The sequence below is a fragment of the Ixodes scapularis genome, unplaced genomic scaffold, assembly GCF_016920785.2.
Source record: "Ixodes scapularis isolate PalLabHiFi unplaced genomic scaffold, ASM1692078v2 PGA_scaffold6__148_contigs__length_123643588, whole genome shotgun sequence".
Taxonomy (NCBI): domain Eukaryota; kingdom Metazoa; phylum Arthropoda; class Arachnida; order Ixodida; family Ixodidae; genus Ixodes; species Ixodes scapularis.
In genome coordinates this window covers 41806376-41829441 of record NW_024609881.1, presented here as the reverse complement: position 1 = coordinate 41829441, position 23066 = coordinate 41806376, and positions in this window count along the sequence as shown.

Genomic DNA, 23066 nt, shown 5'->3' with positions numbered 1-23066 from the left:
TAATATGGGAGCATATGAGCATATGAGCAAAACTTTGAAAGCAAGAAAGGGTAAGGGCTGTCGCTAACAACTGATCGACTTTTAAATTGTAGTTTTTATAAACAAGTCATTGCGTGCAGTTATTATGAGATATTGAGGGGAATCATACGGAAGCCCTCTAACTTTTTAGGTAGAACCATAAAGCGGTAACATAAAAAAGTTTGAATTATCCTTTGCAATAGTCAATGACTACTTGAGCAACACAGCGCGTCGCCAGTCCTCTGCATCTTATTATCACCCGCAGCTTAATTTATATGAGCCATTAAGAATGTCTAATGACGAAACACCAAGCAATCTACCCCGAAAAAAGAAGTGCTGCAAAAAGAAATTGAGTTGATAAATGACAATTTTACATCTATCAACATCAGGGTATTCCAAGAGAGTTTTATTTCTTTAACACTGCATAGTTTACATTTTTTTTTTACAAATTAATGTATGTCCATCGAAAATAAATAAATGCTGGGGTTCGAGCAACTTGAATGTGTTTGTTTCTGGTCCCACGTTTTGGCATAAAATTCACTTTAGGCAAGCTATCGTTTGGTAACGGGACGAGGATGAAAGGAAAAGCTCATTCATAGTTTTTCCTAGCAGGAATTTAATTGGCAATGCAACTGTAACATTGTTATGCTTTTTTATCTTTTTTTGTTATTTGGTGATGTCTTTTAAGAATACATTATGATTTCGTCGTCAACATGAAAGGCAAACTTTTTTTTTAATATTTCAGTGCGATGTTAGGTTGAAATAACTATTTTTTTTTAAATTCTGTTTTCACAGTTGCATTTTCTAGGCATCATTCTGCGCATCTAGAGAAAACAAATGTTTTTTTTTTATATTAGGTTTCAAGCGATTGTTTTCCTAAACAATGTCACTGCCTTCCTAATAAACACGACTATAATTTATCCCACAATTCATGTGAGCAGATGAAACTTCACAGTGTTGTCTGCCTAGCAACTGTCAGTACATACTGTAAATTTCAATTGCATCAATAAGTTCAAAAGTTGACCCTTTTGGATAGTGTCCTTCGTTTACATAATTATCTGAATGAATGATATATGTCTGTGCTCGTCACCCTACATGTCTTTGGTATGTTTTCCTTGTGCATTTTCTACAAAGTTTTCCCCTTATCTAATATGTCAGGTTCTGCCTATCTGGTCCTTTCAGTGCTTCTAGAAACTCATCATTGTGCAACCAATCACATGGCGAAGCAATATACTCACGACCGCCACTGTAGGAATACAGGACTCAGTTACTCTCTGGTGATAGGACACAGGCATTACTCGGCAGGGTCCCATGAAGCCGGGATAGTGGCTGTTGATCACCAGCATATCAGTGTACCTGTACAAAATTTGTGTATTTTACTAATGGGTTTTCACTGTATTTTAAAAGATAAAATGCTCAGATCGAATTGTATCTTGATAAAAGTGTTTTCGTTTCCGGCTGCCCCAAAGAACGCGAAAACCGCCAAAACGATGCGAGACTGTTATAGAATTACCGCTAGTATATTATTAAATACTGTTTCAGAAAAATCTCAATATAAAAAATAAATAATTAGCAGTCTATGTAATAACATGCAGCTAGGTGCTGCTTAAAAAATATACGTTCGTTTCTTTTGTCCGCATCGCGTACATGTCGACTCACATATAAGTGTGATTTTGATATCGTTTAATATAAGGTTGATTTGAAATGCTTTTTTCACATACCCGGAAATTCGGCGAAGTGTGGGCACTACTGAGGCATCTGATGGGTTCATCACCTGGATGCTCAAGAGTAGACAGAGGTCCCGTTTTTCATACTCTGCATGGATGGTCTGAAACGTATTTCACAGCGGATGTTACCGTCGTCACGAGTCAGGTATTGAGAAATTTTTATATGTGTTAGCTAGTAGCTATTTTTATTGCATAATCCTGTACACTGGCTGAGGGACAGTTCCTTGTTATTCACGAGGGCCCTAGCTTGCGGGGATTCAGCACCACCAAAGCAGCGCAGGCGCCACAACAACGGGTGCAGCGAGATGAACAGGAACAGCAAGACGCACTAAGGTGTCTGGACCATGAACCGAAATCTGGATTCCACAAAACATGCGGCAAAAGCGTGCAACGGGGTGCTACAAGCACCAGAACATCACTCATGCCGAAATACCCCGAACGGATGACCGTATTTTTCAAAAAAAGGAGGCGCATTTGACAGAATGGTTTACGTCTTATTTTTTCGAGAAGGAGAGGGAAAGGCCCCACGTCTTCTCCGCGTCGCTTTCTTGCGGGAGCGAAACGTAGAGAGGAGGAAACGAGGTATCTTCGCGTCACGCGCCTCTTCGGCCTGGTTCAATCTCGGCCTCTTTTTTTCAAAAATACATCCGTCCATTCGAGATATCGCCTTACGAGTAGTATTGTTGGAGTCCTAGCGTCCGGCCTACATCCCCAGCACTGTTTTGTTTTTTTGTTTTTAGTTTTGAGTTACTATTTTCTTAAGGCACACGGCAATAAAATTATAGCCCGGGATCCAGCCGCGATAAGAAGCCAGTTGCAGTTACACAACGGCCGACCGGCAGTTCACACACCAGTTCACGGAAAAGTATGTTCGGTGCGCTCCGTGATTCTCGTTACAGATTGTTGTTTCGGGTGGATATGAGAAAAGACGTTAAAAAAATATACCTATAGAACGCCTTTGGTAAATGAAAAATGCACAGTCAATTCTTCCGCCTATGACAGCCCATGACCTACCGCTGTTTTCTCAGCTTACGAGTGAAAATACTATCTGGGCCCAATAAAATGTGAACTGTGGCCGGAGCGTGCGGCTTTCCTAGAGTTCCTCAATAACCATTCTGCAGATTCGCTCGTCATCTGTCGAACGTGGCGCCAACCTTCCTTCCGACGCCATCTTTGAGGTTACCGTCCAAGCGCTGTGGCCGTTTGCGGCGCATAAAATCTGCCCTTAGCGGCAATGCGACAGCTGAGTTTTACTGCGGAACAATCGAGAAAGGGAAAATAAAAACCACGCATCATACAAATTCGGATCGTTTCGTTCTTCTTTTCAGGTAAAAGGCATTATAGCGGACATTTAGATAGCCCAAGAGTGCTTTCATGTAGATTCGTGCTCCCGAAGGAGCAATAACGCGTTACTTTTGTAGGGTCCTAAGCTTTTCTATGACACTTTCCATCTTTGCATTAATGGCTATTTATATTCTAAAGTAACACCAACAAGCATTCATTCGTCCATAAGAGGTTTCGAGCATCACATGGCTAAAGTTACTGCATTCTGTGAAAGTGACGCCATTGCCTTTAGCGTCTGAGAGCCAGACACAAACATATAATAACATACAGACGGCCAAACCTCATCAGGTGATTGGCTGATCACGCTCAGTTGCCATGGCAATCGCCATTTTGGTCCATTAAAATTTTCGGAGCTGCGAAAGCGGTGTTTGGAACCATCACACCAAAGTTTCCTATAAAGCACCGCCGTACAAAAGGTATTCCTCGGCATTTTAGGCGTCTTTAGTGCTCTACATGCAATCCACCTACCAATCATGTATATCTCCAATGATCTCTTAGAATGCTCTTGCTGCTTTTGCGTATTTCAAATTAAAAAAAAGAAAAAGTTGTCAGTGCTGCCAAGCATCGGCCGCGCTTGTGTTGGTGGGGCGGCGATGTGCGCTGCACGAGAAGCTTTTTTTATGTGTTTCCAATACTGCAAGCGACCACTTTTATGGGCACCTATCCTATTCGTTTGCGAGTAAGAGTAAAACTAAAAAAGCGCGCTATGCTGCATGACCAAGCTAGCAGAAGGAGCCCATCATAATGTCCTTGACATTTAATACTAAGGATTTAATACGGCATATAGAAGCAAACGCAAGCACTGTGCGTTTGCGTTAGCGTTGCGTGCTCCACGCTGTTCATGAGAGTATTCGCCATGCGCCAATAAAACACGCAATTTTGAGTCCGAGCACGCGCAATGTGGAAGTCACAACGCCAACGAGCAAGCACAAGCACTGCCGTGCTTGTGCTTGCTCGTATACGCAATACTAAAATTCGCTAATGATGCATCTATATATAACGTGCCGAAGAATATAAGTGCGGAAGGACAGAACTTTTTAAAATTATTTTTGTATAAGGAATTGTACAATGGTGTCTTGATTTTTCCATCCATTAAATGCCGTGCACTTACACCTCGAAAAACGTTGGTGCTTTTAGTGTGTTAGCAATGGAACGCTCGTTTTGACGAAAACCCGGCGGCGTCTTTTCTTTGTCAGTGCCAGGGAGAGATGAAGAAGAAGGTTGAGATGGCGACACGTGCGACGCTCCCATTGGTCGGAAGCGGTGACGTCAGCACGCGTCAAACTCTTCCTTTCTCCCCGGCGCTGACACCTAACAGACACCTCGCTGTTTTCGCCAAGACGAACACTTTCGTTTTCGTCAAAATCAAGCGCACAGAGAGGAGGACGCGCCGCGCAACACCTCCTGAAATCAAAGCAGTAATGCTGAATGAGATGGCGTCATCAGGGATGGCAGACGCTGGAAGAAGACTGGAAAAGAGTGCCACGTCAGCGCTCGGCTTAGAGTTACGTTTGAGCCAAAAGTTGACGCAATCGTCCTGTCAAATCTGTGCCCACCATGGGCCTTCTCTGATGACGCCACCTCATTCAGCACTGCGGCTTTGTTATCTAGGAAGTGCTCCGCCGTGGCGCAGTGGAGTCTGGGAATGCTCAGTTGCCGCTCTGCTGCCGGCGGTTGTTCTTCGCTCTCGGTTTCCGTAGTAGCGGTGTCTTGGACACACACACAAACACACATGCACGCACATGCACACGCACGCACGCACGCACACACACAGGTATATATATATATATATATATATATATATATAGATGTATATAGATATAGATATAGATATATGTATACATACAGGTTTTTTTTTTTTTTTAAGTTTAACAGATTTGTTTAAAAAAAGCCGCGAGAGTCACACTTATACCGCTTGTAGATATGAGTTATACTGCCAATGGGACATATGATAGGGGGCTAATCGTAACGATCAGTCGGCTCATTAATTAAAATTTGTTAATTAACTTTTTAATCAATGAAAATAGACATATGATTCCAATTAAAAACTTGCTCAACGTCACCGAAAAGTCCTAAACGAGTCATTTTCAGAAGGACTTCGAGCGCGTGAGAAGCGTAGTAGTGCACCGAAGTTACCGCTCGTGGAGTAGGTACAAAGCTATAGGTTTCGATAAGGCGCCCGCGCGATTTTTCCGTCGCTTATCTAGCCCCAGCCTTGTACCTGCTCCACGAGTGGTAACTTTAGTGAACTACTACGCTTCTCACGCGCTCAAAGTCGTTCTTAAAATGACTGATTCAGTGGTTTTCGATGACGCTGAGCAAGTTTCTAATTGGAACCATATGTCTATTTTCACTATTTAAAAAGTTAATTAACGAATTTTAATTAGTTAGTCGACTGATTGTTGTGTTACGATTATCCCCCTATCTTATGTCCCCCTGGACGTAAAACTCAGCTCCACAAGCGGCATAAGTGTAACTTTACGGCTCTTTTTAAACAAATCTGTTAAGCTTAAACAAAAAAAAAAAAAAAAAACACCCGGTATATATATTGTGTGTTTCAACTTTCACGAAAAGTGGACAAATTCGATAGTGGAAAAACTACGCTTCGCAACAAAAAAAAGGCATGTGTCGTTTTGTTTTTGGGTCAGGGGCCTATTTAGAATAATTATTAAAGTTCGAGATATTGGAATGTTAAATATTTTTGCATAATTAACTTTTTTAATATTGTGTTTAAGGGCATGATTTCAATTATAAAATTGCCCAGCTTCATTGAAAAACACTAAATCAACAAATTGCTGAACAATAGAAGGCACGCGCAGCAATTTAGGCCTTCTGAAAGACCATACAAATTCGACGGGTTTTTAAGTTTCGGTTTGCAATCAGCGCACATCTCGGCCCCGACGGCACCGTGCCCTGTGGAGAAAGAGTGCAACCATCATCTGCTGCTCCGTTACGCGAGGACAGCGGAGCAGAGGTTGGTTGCACTCTTTCTCCAAGGGGCGCGGTGCCGTCGGGGCCGAGATGCGCGCCGATTGCAAACCGAAACTTAAAAACCAGTCGAATTTGTGCGGCTTTTCACAAAGCCGTAAAATGGTGCGCATGCCTTCTATCGTTCTGCAATTTGTTGATTTAATGTTTTTCGATGATGCTGGGCAATTGTCTAATTGAAACCAAGCCCTTAAGCATAATTTAAAAAAAGTTAATTACACAAAAATAATTAACAATCTAATTATCCCGGACTTGACAATTTTTTTTAAATAGGCCCTTGGCCTACGACCAAAACGACACAAACCTTTTTTTGATGGGACGCGTAGTTTACGCAATATCGAATTGGTCCACCTTTCGTGAAACACCTAGCTTGTATACGTGTGTATGTACTTTGAGCGATGGACGTGGTTCTTTTCGCGAGTGATATGGTCGACCGGGTCTATGGGCGTCGATGTAGTCAGGGATTCCGGCCACCGGAAAAAGTCGAGGAGCAGCACCGAACGGTTACCTATATGAAAGCGCAGAGCCACTTCGTAAAGGCTGGTTTACACTAAAGTCACTGGATCCTGGGAAAGTAACGCCATCTTGGTCCATGAAATGAGCGATTTCTCCTTGACCCCTCCGTTCTTGGTGAGCCTATCTAGATTCGCTGGTGAGGGGTAGCTTTATTGAGTCGTTTTTTGTATACCGAGATTTTGCTAACCACACACCGGCGAAACAGGCGTACACGTTCGTACCACCACCAGATGCTGTGTCGGTGCTTGGAGGCACTGAAAAATAAGTTTGCTGTCTTGAAATGCGCAAGAAGAACAATATAATTGTAAGAGATCCATGGAAATGGGCCTGATTAATAAGTTGATCGCATACGAAGTGCCAAAGACTCTTATATTGAAGAGGAACGCTTCCAGTACGATGATGCTACATGGTGATCTTGGCGCGACTGGTTTAGAACGACCCCCTGAAAGCTTCGAAGATTTAAATGGACCAAGATGGCGATTTCCATGGCAACGTAGACCGTTTCGTCTACGTTGTCAGCGGCGCCATGACACCCGCATCGCCGGCCCAGCCTACGAAGGCATGTACGTTCGATGTTTCCTGCCCGCCCGGCGCGTCGGTGGATTCTATCTTCGACGCGGCGGCGGCCATGGTCGGCACTGCCGAATTGTTCTCCGTGCAGCATCTGGGAGGCAGCAACTTTCAGATGTCTGTTACATCGTCATCGGCCATGAGCCGAATCGTCAACGCCGGGGCTCTGACCATCGGCGGAACAAGCGTCCCCATCGTCCCGGTAGGCCCGCAAGTAACGTCGATTACGTGCCTGTACCTACCGATTTATGTGAGAAACGAAGCCCTCGCCGCCGCCCTGTCGCTTTACGGGAAGGTTCTGGATATTCGCTTCGGCGTCTACCAGGACCACCCCAACCTCCGGACGGGTACCCGCTACATCCGAATGGAGATGAAGGAGTCTACCCCGGTGCCGAACTTCCTCCGCGTCTCCGGTCATCGGGCCACCTTCGACTACCGCGGTCTCAAGAGAGTCTGCCGACGCTGCCAGCAGGAGGGCCACCTGAAGGCGGCCTGTAACGTGCCCTACTGTGCCCGCTGCGCCGCCTTCGGCCACGACACCGTCGGCTGCGCGGCCGGCTGCGGACGCTGCGGAGCGGCCCACGCCACGGTGGACTGCACCCAGCGTCGCAGCTACTCAGCCGTAGCCGGCTGCGGCCAGGACGACTTCCCGGCCTTGACTCCGGCGTCCCAGACTCCGAAGTCCCAGGGCAGGCCTCCTACCACCCCTACTCCCCCTCCTGCGGCGACGGCCGCCACCCAAGGGTCCGGTGACACGCCTGCCCCCGCCGAGCCCAAAGTGACGACCCCGTCCGAGCTCGCCCCGACATCGCAACAGTCGAAGTCGGCAAGCGCCACCGACGCGAATTCGAACGCGCCACAGGACGCCGCCGAGGCCGCGCTTTCGAATGCGGTCCAGACAGCATCTGTGCACGCGCCCACTCCTACCAGTCCCGGCTCAGAGGAAGTACTGGTGAAGGAGGAACCCCCGCGAACGCCGGAACTCTGCCCCAGCCCGCTTCCCAGCTGGAGCGACATCACGGAGGACTCTGCCTCATCGTCGGACGACCGCCTCGTCATCGACGAGGTTGCCCACGACAAAGACAGCGCTCTGCCGCGCGGCCGAGATCGTCGCCGCGGCACCTCCGAGGAACTCCGAAAAACCTGCAGCCGCAGTCGCAGCCCGCATGGCGGTGCCGAAGACGGGAAGCGAGATCTTTCCAGCAGTGGCGAATCAGGGTCCCCAGGATCCACTCCAGCATCGGCAGCGGCTCCCAAGCGGTTGCGGAAGGACCTCGTCGCGCTGTCTGAAAACTCGTGCATCACATCCGATACATCCACGGACTAGCAGTGAACACAACGACCCCCCCCCCCCCCTCCATCCCCTTTTCGCGCAACTGCGAGTCATCACCCTGAACGTTCAGGGCTTCCGCAGCGTGACAAAACAGATCGAGGTCATCCAGTTCGCCCGAACCGCCCGTTGCGACCTCCTGTTCCTGCAAGAAACGAACTTCCACAGGCAGCGCGACGTGGACCTCTTCAAGCAGCGATATGGGGTGGATTGTTTCTTTTCATACGCCACTACACGGAGCTCGGGGGTGGGGGTCATTATCTTTAACCGCTCGCTCCTCCGTCTCAGCGCGTGCTGCTTTGACCCCGACGGGCGGTACATCGCTTTTGATTTCTTCGTGGACGGCACGCGCTTTCGTGCTGTGGGCGTGTACGCTCCAGCCCAGCGTTCGCAATCCCCGGCTTTCTTCAAGAGCCTGGACGTCCATCTGCTCGACGCTCGCCACTGCCTGCTCCTCGGCGACTTTAACTGCGTCGTCGATTCCCGGCGCGATGTCAGGGGCCCAGGCTACGGACGCACCACGTGGAACGCCGGCGAGCTGATACGCCTGATGCGACACTTCGACCTAGTGGACTGCTGGACTCTGCTCCATGGCACCGCTTTCGAGCATACCTGGCAACGAGGAAACTCGAGCAGTCGCCTGGACAGGTGTTACATCTCCGAGTTTCTGAGCCCCTCTGTCACCGCCTGCTGCGCAATGAACTTCCCTCCCTCCACTACGTACATCTCCGACCACCGTCCGGTACTCGTAGAGCTCCGCTTCAGCAGCAAAGCCAGTTCTCAACGCACCTGGCGTCTCGACACCCGACTGCTGCGAGACAAAACAAGCCGTGACTGCCTGAGAGAAGCCTTGCGCCGGTCCCTCCATGGAGCGGCACCAGACCCCTTGACCTTTGACCGGCTTCAAGACAGCTGGCGGGTGGCGTGCGTGGCGGAGGGTCGTGCACTGCGTCGGCGGCACGCCGAGCAGCTCCGAGACACCTCTCTGCGAATTCGGATCGTGCGACGGGGCGGCGCGGGGACTCCGCTAATGCGGGGCTACCTGCAGCAGCTCCTCGACCGTTACCAGCGACAGCTACGACTTTGTACCAACGCAGCCACAGCCTACCACGGACGGGTCGGGCCCTCGGCTCACCCCGAGGTGCTGCGCTACGCCCACCGCACCGAAGTGCGGGAGCGACGCGTCCCTTCAGTGCCGACAACCCTAGGCGCGCCAGCAACACCAGGCCAACCGTCGGTCTCCGGTTTCAGCGCCCACTTCCGGGCCCTGGCAACCACCGAATCGGCGGTGGACCGTGCGACCCTCGTGGCGCACCCCTTCCTGCGCGATCTCCCGCAAGTTCCCGAAGACCTAGCCGCACACCTGCACGAGCCCCCCAACCCCGAAGAGGTGCTCCTTGCCCTGTCAAGAATGAAAACTGGGTCCGCGCCGGGCCCGGATGGGTTTCCCGCCGAATTCTACCGTACCTTCTGGGACGTGCTGGGCAACTATATCTGTGCCGTGCTCCGGGAATTTTTCACGGAGCACCGCCTTCCAGAGTCGTTCCGCCGAGGCAGAATCATTCTTCTGCCTAAGGAGGGAGGAGACCCCAACGACCCGGGCGCGTGGCGTCCCATCACGCTACTCAACGCAAGCTACAAGCTGCTAGCGTCGATCATCATGCAGCGCCTCCACGGCATGCTCCCGGACGTGGTGACACCCCACCAAACGTGCTCGATCGTCGGCCGCAGCATTCAGACCCTGACATCCCTGACGAGGGACGTGGTGCAGTACACGAACGCTCGCCAGGCCAGAGGCCTGATCGCCTCCCTCGACCAGGCGAAAGCTTTCGACCGGGTGGAGCACCCGTTCCTCCTGGCCGTGCTCACCGCTTTCGGTATTCCCCCTGAAGGGGTTCGACTCTTCGAGACGCTCTACAGTGACATGAAGAGCGACCTCTATCTAAACGGCGGTGTGACGGCCAGCTTCCCCGTCACCCGGGGGGTCCGCCAGGGTTGCCCGCTCTCGCCGCTGCTCTTCGTCCTTACCCTGGAGCCCTTCCTAGCCAACGTCGAAAGGACCCCCCAGGTCCGCGGACTCTCCCTGCCCGGAAACGGCGAGGTGAAGGTGTCGGCATACGCCGACGACATTACACTGTACCTGCGGGACACCGACGACCTCGGAGCGGCTCTCCGGATCTTCGAGACCTACGGGTCTCTCTCCGGAGCGAGGCTGAATGAGCAGAAGAGCGCGGTGTTGTGGGTTAACCGACCGCCTGACCCCTCTTCACCGATCCCGGCAAAGACTTCGGTCACGATCCTTGGTGTCACCTACCGCTCGTCAGGAGTCTCGACGGATATGTGGACGCGCCTGGCGCGCGACATCGGGGAGAAAGTGGACTCTGCTCGCACCTACGCCCTTCCCCTGGCCGAGCGCAGGTACCTAGCCTACTCTGTCTTCTGTGGACGCCTCTGGTATCTGGCGCAAACGGCGCTCCCAACCTCACGTTTCATCCGACCGGTGAAAAGCGCGCTCTACAGCTTCTTCTGGTCAGAGAAGACGGAGCTGGTCACTCGGCCGGTTGTCTGCCTCCCGCGCGAGCGTGGAGGGTGGGGCTTCCCCTGTGTCGACATCGCACCCGCAGTACTCCAACTCAAGACCATGCTGAAGATATTGCGCGATGAGCACGGCCCAGCCCGATCCCTCGCGCTCTACTTCGTGGGGCACTCCCGCCGAGAACTGGGAGTCGAGTCGCCGAGCTCACCGGGCCCCTGTGCCGAAACCCCGCCGCCTGACTACCGAAGAGCAATCCAGCTCTTCAAACGTCTCAAAGAGCGGGCACCCCAGCTGGACGTAGTGGAGACACCGACGGCTCGTCTCACCGAGGTCCTCCTGGAGCCGCAGATTTCGGCAACGCAGGTGGAGCTCGGAGACTCTTTCTCCTGGTCCCGCCTCACTTCTTCGTATCTCCCGGGGCACCTACGGGACTTCGAATGGCAGCACGGCTGGGGCGTCCTCCCCAGCGGAGACCGCTTGCTCCGCTGGGGCGTGTCGCGCACGGACGAGTGCCCTAACTGTGGGAATCGCGAAACGAATGTGCACGCGGTGAAGGAGTGCGTTGTGGCGCGGACGTTCTGGCGCGTCATCCGCACCAGCTTCCACGGTTTGGGCGTAGGACTTTATCTGCTGCGCGGGAGATGCCCTCCGGGCGTCTTCGTCCGTCTCCTCCTCGCCGCGGCCGAGTACGTGCTGTGGAGGAACCGGTGCTGCGCGGTGAGACAGGCGCGTCGATCGCGTGCTCTTTGGCCCCTCCTGTGGCGGCTCCGGCGGGAGCTCGTGGGACACCTCGAGGAGCAACTGTTTTTCCTCGGAGAACAGGAGTTCCTCAGGCGCTGGTCCTGCCGGTACCTGAGCGTTCGCGACTCGCGGATTGAACTCCGCTTCAGGTACCTGGACAACCTCTAGGCCCCTGAGTTCAGAGCGGTGCCGTTGGGGGCGCGGGCGCGGGTGTGCGGCTCCGGGGTGACGCTCCGGCCGCGTGAGTGATCGCGCGGACGGGGACACCTCGGGGTGTGCGCCTTCGAACTTGTGCGTGTGGCTCCGTGGCAAAGACCCGCCAACTGTACAGACACTGGTTCGCGCATATATATGTGTACACAGTGTTCTTAACCCCTGCGCGTCTCATACAAAATCCTGTCCACAGTGTTGCAAATAAATTTTCTAATTAGGCCAATTAGCCAATCGCCTTGCGAGGTTTGGGTCGTCTGTATGTTAGTATCCGTTTGTGTCCGGCTAGCAGGTAGGGAAGGCAATGGCGCTACTTTCCCAGGATCCAGTGACTTTAGTTCACACAGACCCGTTTTCTTACGTTACGTTACAAAAAGTCACCGGGGAATCTGTGCTTCGTATTAAGCGTGGCTACCAATTCAAGGAGATAGCCTGGCGCGCGACATTCGAGACACGAAAGTTTCGGTGACGACAAGCTAGGACGGTGAGTTGCCATGGCAACCAAGGAGACAAGGTTCGTCGTAACGCAACGTAAGGAGTCGAGCTCAGTTCAACTTTTCACACAGCACCGATTTCTTACGTTACGTCTAAGTCACCGAAACATTCGTGTCTCGAATGTCGCGTGTCAAGCCATCTCCTTGAATTTGAAGCCACGCTTAATACGAAGCACAGATTTCCCGGTGACTTTTCGTAACGTAACGTAAGAAAACGGGGCAGTGTGAACAAGCCTTAACACTTCATCCAGCGTCAACAATCCGCAAGGCGTCTTCTCCGCGAAACAAAACAAACCGTAAAAAAAAAAAAAAAAATAAGGTTAGTGGCGCGTGGGGAAGAAGGACAGGGGTGGAATAGAGGGCGGGGGAAGCAAAATATTTTCCTTTCTTTAGAAATTGCAAAGCAAAAACGAAATGAAGCGCGTTCTTTTATTCCAGAGGTTTACCGCTGAGGACTTGTTTGGTGCTGCCAGAGGGAGCTTCTGCGCGCTCCCTCTTCTTTGATCTCTCTTCCCCTTTACAGCGGCTACGTTCTTTCGCGGTTTGACAGGCATGCTAGCATAAGGGAGGAAATGACAGTACTTGTAGCTCACTTATAAATAAGGTTCCGATTTTTTTTTTTTTTTTGCTTTGCATTTGTTTAGACTAGTGTGTGGGAATCCAGCAACACATAAAAAAAAAGAAGAAATCTAGCGTATTTTGGGCATCATAGGTGAGAGAAGTTAATAATTTTCAGAAGATTTTTGTTATTGTTGATGGCGACCTTGGTCTAAACCAATAGAGAACCGGAACCGCAAAAGCGTGCAACAGCCATGCGCAATCTTCCTATTCGTTGGAATTAACACCGAGTTATGAAGATATAAACTCCGCCCCACCGATGTTTTGAGTGTCCCAAGCAAAAATATGATTGAGAATCACGGGTTTAAAAGGATCAGAAAGGATCACGTGCACCTATTCAGAAAGTCCTACGTCTAGAATTCTATGTAGTTGTTATCCGACGCTCTAAACCAATGTCCCCACGGAACGCTCGTGTTTCACACTGTAGGTAACGCCCACCAAAGCAACATTTGGTTTTGTTCGTCCACTTTCAGTGCCCTTTTATACTTCGTCTCACCCTACGATGGACTAAAGGCAAAAGCCACGGGCCGCCAGGTCCAATCACGTTCCGCGCTAAACTATGACATGCTCAGCATTGATTAGCAGTGAACGAATGATGCTTCGAACCCAAAAGCGATGCATCATTTCTATATCTTCGACCCTGCAAAGAGCCTGCACGCCGTGGCTTATTTTTTGCAATTTAAAGTTGTGGAGTCACTCAGTGCTATTCAATTAGACGCCGGCTCCGATATGTGCTTCGAAGCGAAATAACACACAACTTCTAAGCGGCTCGTGATTGGATCTGTCGGTCCGTAGCTTTTGCGTTTAGTCCACCGTAGGACGGGACGAAGTATAGGTTATCGTGCTGAACAAGAATGCAGTATTTGTAGAAGCCTCTGCGTGAGAAAATTGGACACACACGCAGGGTTTCCCAACCTCCAGGGAACATACCCACGGTACAAATGCTTGAAGAATCAATGTACCGTTCAACGAAAAGAAGCATGATGGGAGATAACTTTACCTCCCAAAGGATGCCAAAGCATGAAGTCGCATTGACAGTTTATGGAGGCTGTGTTCGGGATCAACAGAAAATAAAGCTGTAAGGGAGGTAAAAAAAACATAAAAAAGCTTCAAGTGAAGGCTTTTTTATGTAACCAGTGTCAGCTTTATTTTTTTTTTTCATTTTGATCTGCGACAATCCAGCTATTTTTTTAACTACCTTTTTCCTACGACTCAGGCTTGAGACATAATTCTTTGAATAATTTTATAGAGTGTGGCACACGTACGTTTAGTTTGGTTGACACGTCAGCCAGGTATGCCAGTGGAACCGAGACGTAGAGCAGGGCCAAGCCGCTGATGCCGTATCGTGTAAACTGCTCCGTGGTTATACGTGCGAATTCTTCGGTATCTGGCAGCTCTTGCAGCAGGCTCTCGTGCAGAGCCACGAGAACTGGAAATCTGGTGTTTTTGAAATCGCTCATAAACCCTACGAAAATGGGAAGGTAAATTTTATTGTTAAAACCGATCGCAGCTGTGCATCTGCCTTCTCAACAGGGTGTTAGAGAGAGCTGTTCAGGCACAAAATATTTGTATAAAAAAATGTCACCTGAGTGCAAGGGAACTTTCAAAGAGGTGTCTATGGCTGGTGTCTTTATCATACTAAAAATTGTAGTTTAAGTTAATAGAAAACAATTAAAAAAACGAGCAACCTAATATTTCTTAGGAGCGCGAGGAAAACAGAAGCGAACTGTCTGGTTGGCGCTGCTATTCACATATTGCAGCGGGCTCAGTTATATATACATGTAGGGAGCACGCCCGTGGCTCAATGGTTATCGTGCTTGCCTCTCACGCTAGAGGGCTGAGGTTCAATTCAAGCCCCTTTACACGGAAAAGTAGCGACATCCTTTAAAGAATGCCATCTGCTATCTTGGGCCGATCCCGGCGGCACTACAGTCGATGCGCGGGTGTGAAAAAGCTAAACAAAGATAAAAGGTGCGCGTTAGAGGAGGGGGGAGTAGATGTCGCTACTTTTCTTATTCGGAGGCATTAGGTTCGATGCCTGAAAGCGGCCACACCTTTTTTTGGCTCTGTAAATGTCACGCTCCGGGAAATTGAAGAGGTTTTTTGCTTATTCGAGGTGAGAATGTTGTACGCGCCGACCCTTCTACGCCGAAGGTTGTAGAAGCCCCCGCGGGTACGAAAGGCGCTCCGCGTGACGAGCCGTATTTGGTCCTTCACCAGCGCTCGATCCAGCTGCCACGCCGCCTTCGGCGCCTCCGACACCTATACCCATGTTCTAGCTTTGGGACTAAATTCACGCCTACTAGAGGTTTGGTTTCTCCAGCTATACGGCGCCTCATCATTTGCCATTCGAGACTTTATGACAGCACCAGCTGTAGAGATTTCAAAGCTTCTTAGAGATTAATACCGACAAGGAAAATCAGCAGATCCGAGCGTGCATGCTAAGACACGTGCAGTAGCCGTCTCAACGAGATTGTTTACTTTTTTCTTTTTTTTTTCCTGTTCCATAGGGCATACACTTTTCGCGGTTATGCAGTATGGCGATACAATTGTATCTTAATAGTATTTTAGAGATACAATAATTTTTATTTATATTTCTCAGCGATACAATTTACGAATTGTGTTCTGTATTTCTGTGACGGAATAGATTTTTTCGTGTATTCGTGGGGCCACGATACTCTCAGGAGCAGATGTATCTTGTTTTGTTTTACCAGGAGTTGTGTATTTATTTCGTGCACAAACACATGAAAGTTGGATATCTAGAGTGAGTGGTCGTTCCTTGGATAAGACATATTGCACAATTAATCTAGGTTTCTTTTTAGTTCCTAGTGTGTTTCATCGGGGGCACCCAACTACTCCTACAAAGAGCAGTAGAAATTAATTTTTGACAAAATATATTTTCATTACTCGTATTTTTGCCAAAGGTATTCCTGTATTTGCATTTTCAAACCGACACTTTTTTTATCTCAGAAATATATTTATTATACACATCGTGAAACTTTTTCATAATTGTATATTCGTATCAGAATGTTAGACGACTTTGACACATATCCCATTATTGTATTTCCAATGTTTCTGGTGTTTAAGCGCAACCCTGCCAAGTATTTGTTTTTTCGTTCTTGCATTTTCTCTTTGTAAAATCTACATAACCGAAATTTTAATATAATAAGTGCACCACCTAACGACATCTCTGGGGAAAAAGTATCACTGCACAAAGGTCATAAACTCATTTACAAAATTTTTGCGCTCGAAAGAGCACATCAGAGAGTTGGATTTAGGCCGACAATCACACTTTACAAAGAAATTAGAGTACGCCTGCACTAGGGGGGGCACTGCGCGCCTGCAGAAACCAGATTCACCTGAAGAGAAATATTTGCGCATGCGCTGTGCCAACAACAGCGCCTTCGTAGATACGCGTCGTCACGGCCGAGTGTGTGCGTTCAGAGATAAACTAAAGGAAAGGAGGAGACAAGAGAGTGCTCTGACGTCAGATCGACGAGCTCTGAGCGGAAAGAAAGCTCGAACGCCTTACACCGCGTGGGTTATGGCGTTCGAACGCCATGTCCACTCCCCTCCCCCCTCCCTCCCCCCCCCCCCCCCCCCCCCCCCCCCCCCCACCGGGTAGAGGCGGATGTATCTAACCTTTTCATGTATACCCACTATCCTTTAAATCAGTGCTTGGCGCTCTGAGGTCACCGCAAAATGGGCTTCAGTCACCTAACATAGTTCCGGCTGTTGCTTTGGGGTATTGGAAAATGACAGTTGCTATAAAGTTGCTTTCATCGACGGAAATGACGGCAGTATGAGACTGTCAACTCTGGCGGTGTTGGTTGAAGAACGCGAAGACTGTAAGCTATACCGCGCTTCTTAAAGGCACTGTCAAACTTGTCGTCCAAGTGACGCTGTAGTCCTATCCAATATGGGGCATGGATTTCACCATAGCCTCCTCTATACTCACGAACCTGGCGGTTCGACGACGGAGCGATAGAGTGCCCGGTCGCAGATTTGGAGCTCGAGGATCTGGTAGCAGAGAGCATTTCTCGGGGAATCTAGAGTGCCTTCATACACACGGGCGCTTTTGGTTGAGCGTTGACATCTCACCTATTTTTCCGCCCAATGGTTGTTGTTGTTTTTTTTAATGCATTTTGAAGTACGCTCAATCCGGTGTCACTTAGCTAGAGCGCGTAGCTTTGGCTAATGCATAGGCACTATTTTACCGCCCAAGTCACGCACCGAGTGCGGGAGAGCGTCACGCGCTGGCACATTCAGGGCAACAATGAATGTCTTCACCCTGGGACAGACAGACATGTAGGCACCCTAGGGGAACCTGGTATTCAGCGAACAGATTTCGCAAGCACGAGGAACGCAAGGAGCACTAGCGGAGATTCCATCGCTCGGGAGAAGTGTGTTTCGGTGTCTCGCGCAACGAGGCGCGCGTTACAGGAGTCTTATGTCATCCGTTGTCTGCCGATCTACCTTTTCAATATCGGCGGCCGCGTCTCGTGGCGATCTGCTAGGCTTTGCAAGTATAGAGGAGGCTATGATTTCACAGACGCGTTTGGGCGCTGCGATTATATCGCAGTTAAAACCTTTTCATGTTTTAAAAGTAGCGCAAGGTGCCTCGTTGCACGAGGTACGTGCGGCGGGCAGCCCTTCGGAAGATCATGACGGCACAGCGCAGCCACAACCAATGAATGGCGCCACTTTTCCCAGAATAGAGGGGCTTCAATCGCAGTGGGAGGGTAGTCAGCATTGGAAGGAGAAAAGGTAACAGGTAGCACATTTTTGGTTTTCAAAATGTCATCTAGAAAATTAGGCTCTCTTCTACTGTTATGCGCTAGTTTCCTCTTTACCTACCAAAGCTTTAGCTGTTAGTAAAATTTGAGTTCGACATCACTTCATGGTTTCCTAAGTTTTCTTTAAAGGAACCATGAAATGCATTTCATTTTTTGATAAATAGTTCAATAGTGGAATCTTATTAGCAGCCATTTCTTTTTTTTGTGGTCCAAGGAAATCTAGTCTACAAGGGTAGAAAGCCAAGGGCCAGGAAGGTATCGAAATATTTCAGGCAGGTTGTAGTCGTCTTACCTATCGGCATCCTGTGTAGAGTTTCCAAGAAGGGTAGATGCCGCAGTGAATAGACGACGTGCGAACACAGGCTCGAAATTCTTCTCTCCAAGTGCGTTCGCTCCGACAGTATGCATACCAGTGGCCTTACTGAAAGAAGCGTAGCCGTAAAACTATTTTTTTATAACGAAACTTTTTTCGTGGTTTACAGTTCTACCGCTTAGCGGCCACGTGTAAAGACGTTGTGCCCAAGAAAGCGTGTGCCCGCTTAAAGTTCAGTCGCTCAAGATAATTACATAAAATTATTCTTTATATCATAATGTACAAATTAAAGCAAAAAAAAGAGAAGTAAGCAGACAGAATATTGCCAAGCTCCGGGCCGAGCAAAGCAACCCTTGGTCGCGGAATTCTAGAAGATTCCCGTCTATTTTAACTCGGGGCGTTACTTTTATTCTGTCGTCTTTGTTTTTCGTTCTAGAATGTGCCTGTTCATTCTCGCCCCGAGGCCACGACGCTCGAAGCTTCTTTGCCGAACATTCCAGACGCTGACGCACTCCAGATAAGGGGGGGGGGCCCGCGATCTTGTCGAGTCAGTCTCACTCTCGCTTGCTGTTACGCCGTCCAATTGCCTCACGCTTTTCTGCTGTCTCGACGCTCGCCCTTTATTTTTTTGACACAAGTTCCCGGATTGAACCTTTATTTTTAGTTTACTATTCTTCGTCTCGTCACCTTCATTCGTTACAATATTGTGTTGTTAAAAGAGGGGATAAAAACAATCTTTCCAAAGTCGCTCCTGTCGTTTCGCTGATTCTCGACGAAATGCGTTACGATATAGCGCAGGGGTGCAGACTCAGCGAAGAATCGGAACTTCAATCTAGCGACAATTTGCGCTAAATGGGAGGTAACTGGAGACGAGGAGGGGAGGGTAGGGATGAGGAGGAGGGGCATACCCTCCCCTCCATACCTTCCCTCCTCTCCCTCGAGAGCTGCGCTCTAATTCTCTGTTACGGGGGATTATGAACGTCTTTCACTTTTTTTTTGTTGCTTTTATTCCGTTCGCTTCACTTCATCATAGCCACAGCAGGACAGGTTATTGGCACTTTAGGGGCTGCTGTGTCCATCTTCCCAGCATAGGCCTTTGTGCAGGCTTGTCAAGGCCCGCTTCAATGACTCCGCATCTCATCAAGACCAGAGATGTTTAGGGAATGGCGTCTGAATCTGGCGCGTGTTTAGGGCGTCTATAGAGTATAAACCTTTCAAAGGGAAACTAACAATAAAAGTTACTCACAATTAAAATAACTCAAAAAGACCTCATGTATACATACCGTTTGCGCGGATCATATACCGACGTGTTACCGCAGTTTTCCCGGGCGTTCCGTCGTCGCTAGGTCTGCCTGCGACTTAAAAAAAATAGTTCTGGTACAAATCTCAGCTACTCCTGGCGGCTCCATCGAGCTATGGGGGGCGCGCTGGTCAAGCGAATTGGCGGACGAAACGAGGTCTGTTTCATCGTCCAGCACGGAAACTATATCTTTTATTTCTTGCACTGAAGTGTAGGATCAGTGCTACATCTAAAAGGCAAGTGCATTTGGATGGTAAAATTCATATACTAATCAGTGCGTGAGTGTGTCATTGTTGTAGTATAAAAATTATTACTGAAAATATTTTTTTTTCGTTAACCACCTCGATTAGCAAATTTAGCCAAGGCTAGACTTCAGGTTTATTTAATGACTACTAAACTTCGTCAGGTAGAATATATTGAGAATTCTCAAGCCGTTCCGAAGATTACTAGCTAGTGCAAACACAACTAAGTGGTAAAGTGCGTGCCTGTTCATTCTCAGAAAAATTCGCCAAAGTGCGGATATGTTTCGCGCAGGTTTTCTCCGATACGCATAGAACGTTGTTCCTGCGTTCATGTTTTGAAGAAAGCACTGTATGACCTCAATAGATCCTTTAGGTAAAAGAGCGCCATCTGTCGCACGGAAAGGCGACTAGCCCCAGACGCGATGCTGAAGGACACCGCGCCGCTGAAGCCAGTCTTTGCGCGTTTATTATTACTAATCATACTGCAATGTGTTTTGTTGTGAAACATCAGAAGGAGAGTGGTTTAGTAGCCCGAATTTGTGGAGAAACTGAATTTGTAGCGTTGCGCCATGATATCCGAACTTCAACCGGGGTGGCGACTGTCTGTTTGACGTGACGAGGCCCGCTTTTTGTAGACAATTGCAAGGGAAGGGATAAACTACGAATAGAATTACTAATCTTATTTATAAGAAGTGTGCGGCTGGGGGTCCTGAATATGACTTTATTTATGTGGAAAGTGGCGTTCGTAGACGCGAAAAGTTGTCGAAACTAAGGAAAGGTGTGCTCGTCCAGCAGATTTGGACAACTGATTAATTACTGTGTTCAAACTGGCCAGTGTAATTTACGTTATCACAATATTTTAGAGTTAAAATGCCCATTAATTATTGTTCGAGAGTTGGTCGTTTTAGAAACTACGTTCGACAACACGTGCGAATATTATTCAGCCGTGAACAATGCACAATGAAAAAATAATAATTTTGCGCGCCAGATTTTGAGGTAAGTACGTTTTGTGTGTCCGTGTGCAAATGATAGCATTTCTCAGAATGTTTAAGTCTACCCAAAGAGAATTGCAAAATACTAAAATTTCGCTTTTACGTAACTAGGTTACCCCGAAAAAAAAATGTGCTAACGCCGTCGAAGTCATTAGAAAGGGACACTGCTCTAGCCTTTTTTTTTTTTCTTTCTATAAACTGCTTTAGGTGCTGCCTGCAACAATCTAACGAGTTTTGTAGTCAGCGCACCTGCGATCGCAATGTATAGCAATCGGTGAACCCGTAGGCACCTTGGTCGCCAATAACTGTACGTTACATGTTACATTAGCTCGCGACTGATCGCGAATAGACACCATAATAACAGTATAATACTACAGCAAGCCTTTTCATTCGCGTAGCAACAGCCACTTACCTCAGCGCGAAAACTTAAGTTGTGCTTTACCCACGACCTTCTCACTGCAACTGGAAACACAAGGAGGTTGACGGAGCTCGCACTAGGTCAACGTAAAGAAACCGGGAATATCCTTCAATATTCTGCCCTCTGCCCAGTGTACCCAGCCAGATGTATTTTTCACAGTTGCCAGACTTTTCGAAAGAGGTGTTTTGGCTGCAAAATGTTTTACTCTCCTGTACCTGTGATCTAAGGTTACAACCTTTCACTGAACACCGCCAAAAACCAAATAGCACCCCCCCCCCCCCCCCCTTCCCAAGAAAATATGGAGGAGCTCCATCGGCAGGCTTCCGCTTAGAGATAAGGAGTCGGGCCGTCGCGGCTGGTTCCGATCACGGCAAGGCGCCCAGGTTGTAAGGGATCTGGATAATTACAAGTCAGGGAACGTTATCTTACATTAGCAAGGGAGATCATGTTTCTAGCAGTCATGTCGAGACGTCTGAACAACCTGAACGGGAAATTTGACCCGACTGTCCATTAGGAATAAATGTGGGCGAAGGCGTGGAATAACGTTATTCAGGCAGGCGTGCGTTCTGATTTACGCCCCATTATATCTTTCAGATATTACATGGTATGGGAACTACACGGAATTCATATGAATGTCTGTTTGTGCGAACTTAAACTCATGCTGACGGAAAATTTAGCACTATTTCCGCAATGTTTCCTTTTGCCTGACATGTAATGAATACCAATCTTTTTTTTTCTTCAGGTAATATAGGGGCTTAAACGGCACGGATTCAAGCAATGACCAATGGCTGGCGATGGTCTTTTGGCCAGTGGCCAAAGAGAGCCATTCGTTGGCCAATGCTTGGCCGAAGTGGCTAATGGCCAGAAAAGGGTCACTCATTGGCCATTATCTAGCCACTGTCGGGCCACTGGCCGAAGGACCATTGTGAGCGATTGGCCAATGATTGGCCAACTCTGTGCTGATTCATTCGCGGCATTTATGTCTTGACATAAATTAGTATTTGGCAGACGCGAAAACGGGTTTTTACGTCCATCAACAGGCCATCGTACTCAAATGTGATAACGTATGTTATGTCATTCAAGATGTCTGGTGATTGAATTGCACAGGATTTTGATATTATTTTTATTAACCAATATAAAAAGCATAAGCAGGCATTTCTAAGCATTCATTTGTTTTCATTGTGCTGAGGTGATTTTTGCGGCAATTTTTATTTTATTAATCTTCTCAACTCCGTGGGTCTCATTACAAGTTCCGAACGGGAACACAATTTGGGCGACGGCGTTGGTTTTCATCTTGCGGATCAGAAAAATTGTGCACCACTAAGATATTCTCACGTCTCTGGTCATTTCGTACATCGCTGCGACACCGCTGAACCGCGATATCTAGATTTTCTTAGAAAACAAGCGGGGAACGCTAAGCTGCTTGCCTGAACAAAGCAGAGAAAAACAAACGACAGAGGCAAACCGACCAGCAAAAAGAGTCCGACAGCCAGGAAACATAACTAAAGTTAAAATGCACAATTTACACAGAAAAAAAAAAGAATTGAAGTTTTTGCCACCAATGCGAAAGGCATCATTAGTATAGCACAAAGGCTAGATGAGCTACGGCTCATCTAAAAAAAAATTTTTACTATTTTGAGATCGGTTAAGAAGTGTTAGCGTTGGTTCTGGAAGACCAGATGATAATTTTTGTCTGTTTCTAATTTCTTCTCAGTTTATTTGAAGCAAGTCTGATGTAAACATTGCAGTTGAGTTCGTAATTAAAAAAAATAACACTCTACTAGTTGTGCTCTAAGATATGTGAATATGCAAATTACAACCATATAATCCAACTGCCTGGATATTTTTCTTCCGAAGAGTGCTACCAATTTAATGTAAAACAACAGAGAGGTTGTTAAACTCCGTATTTTCCC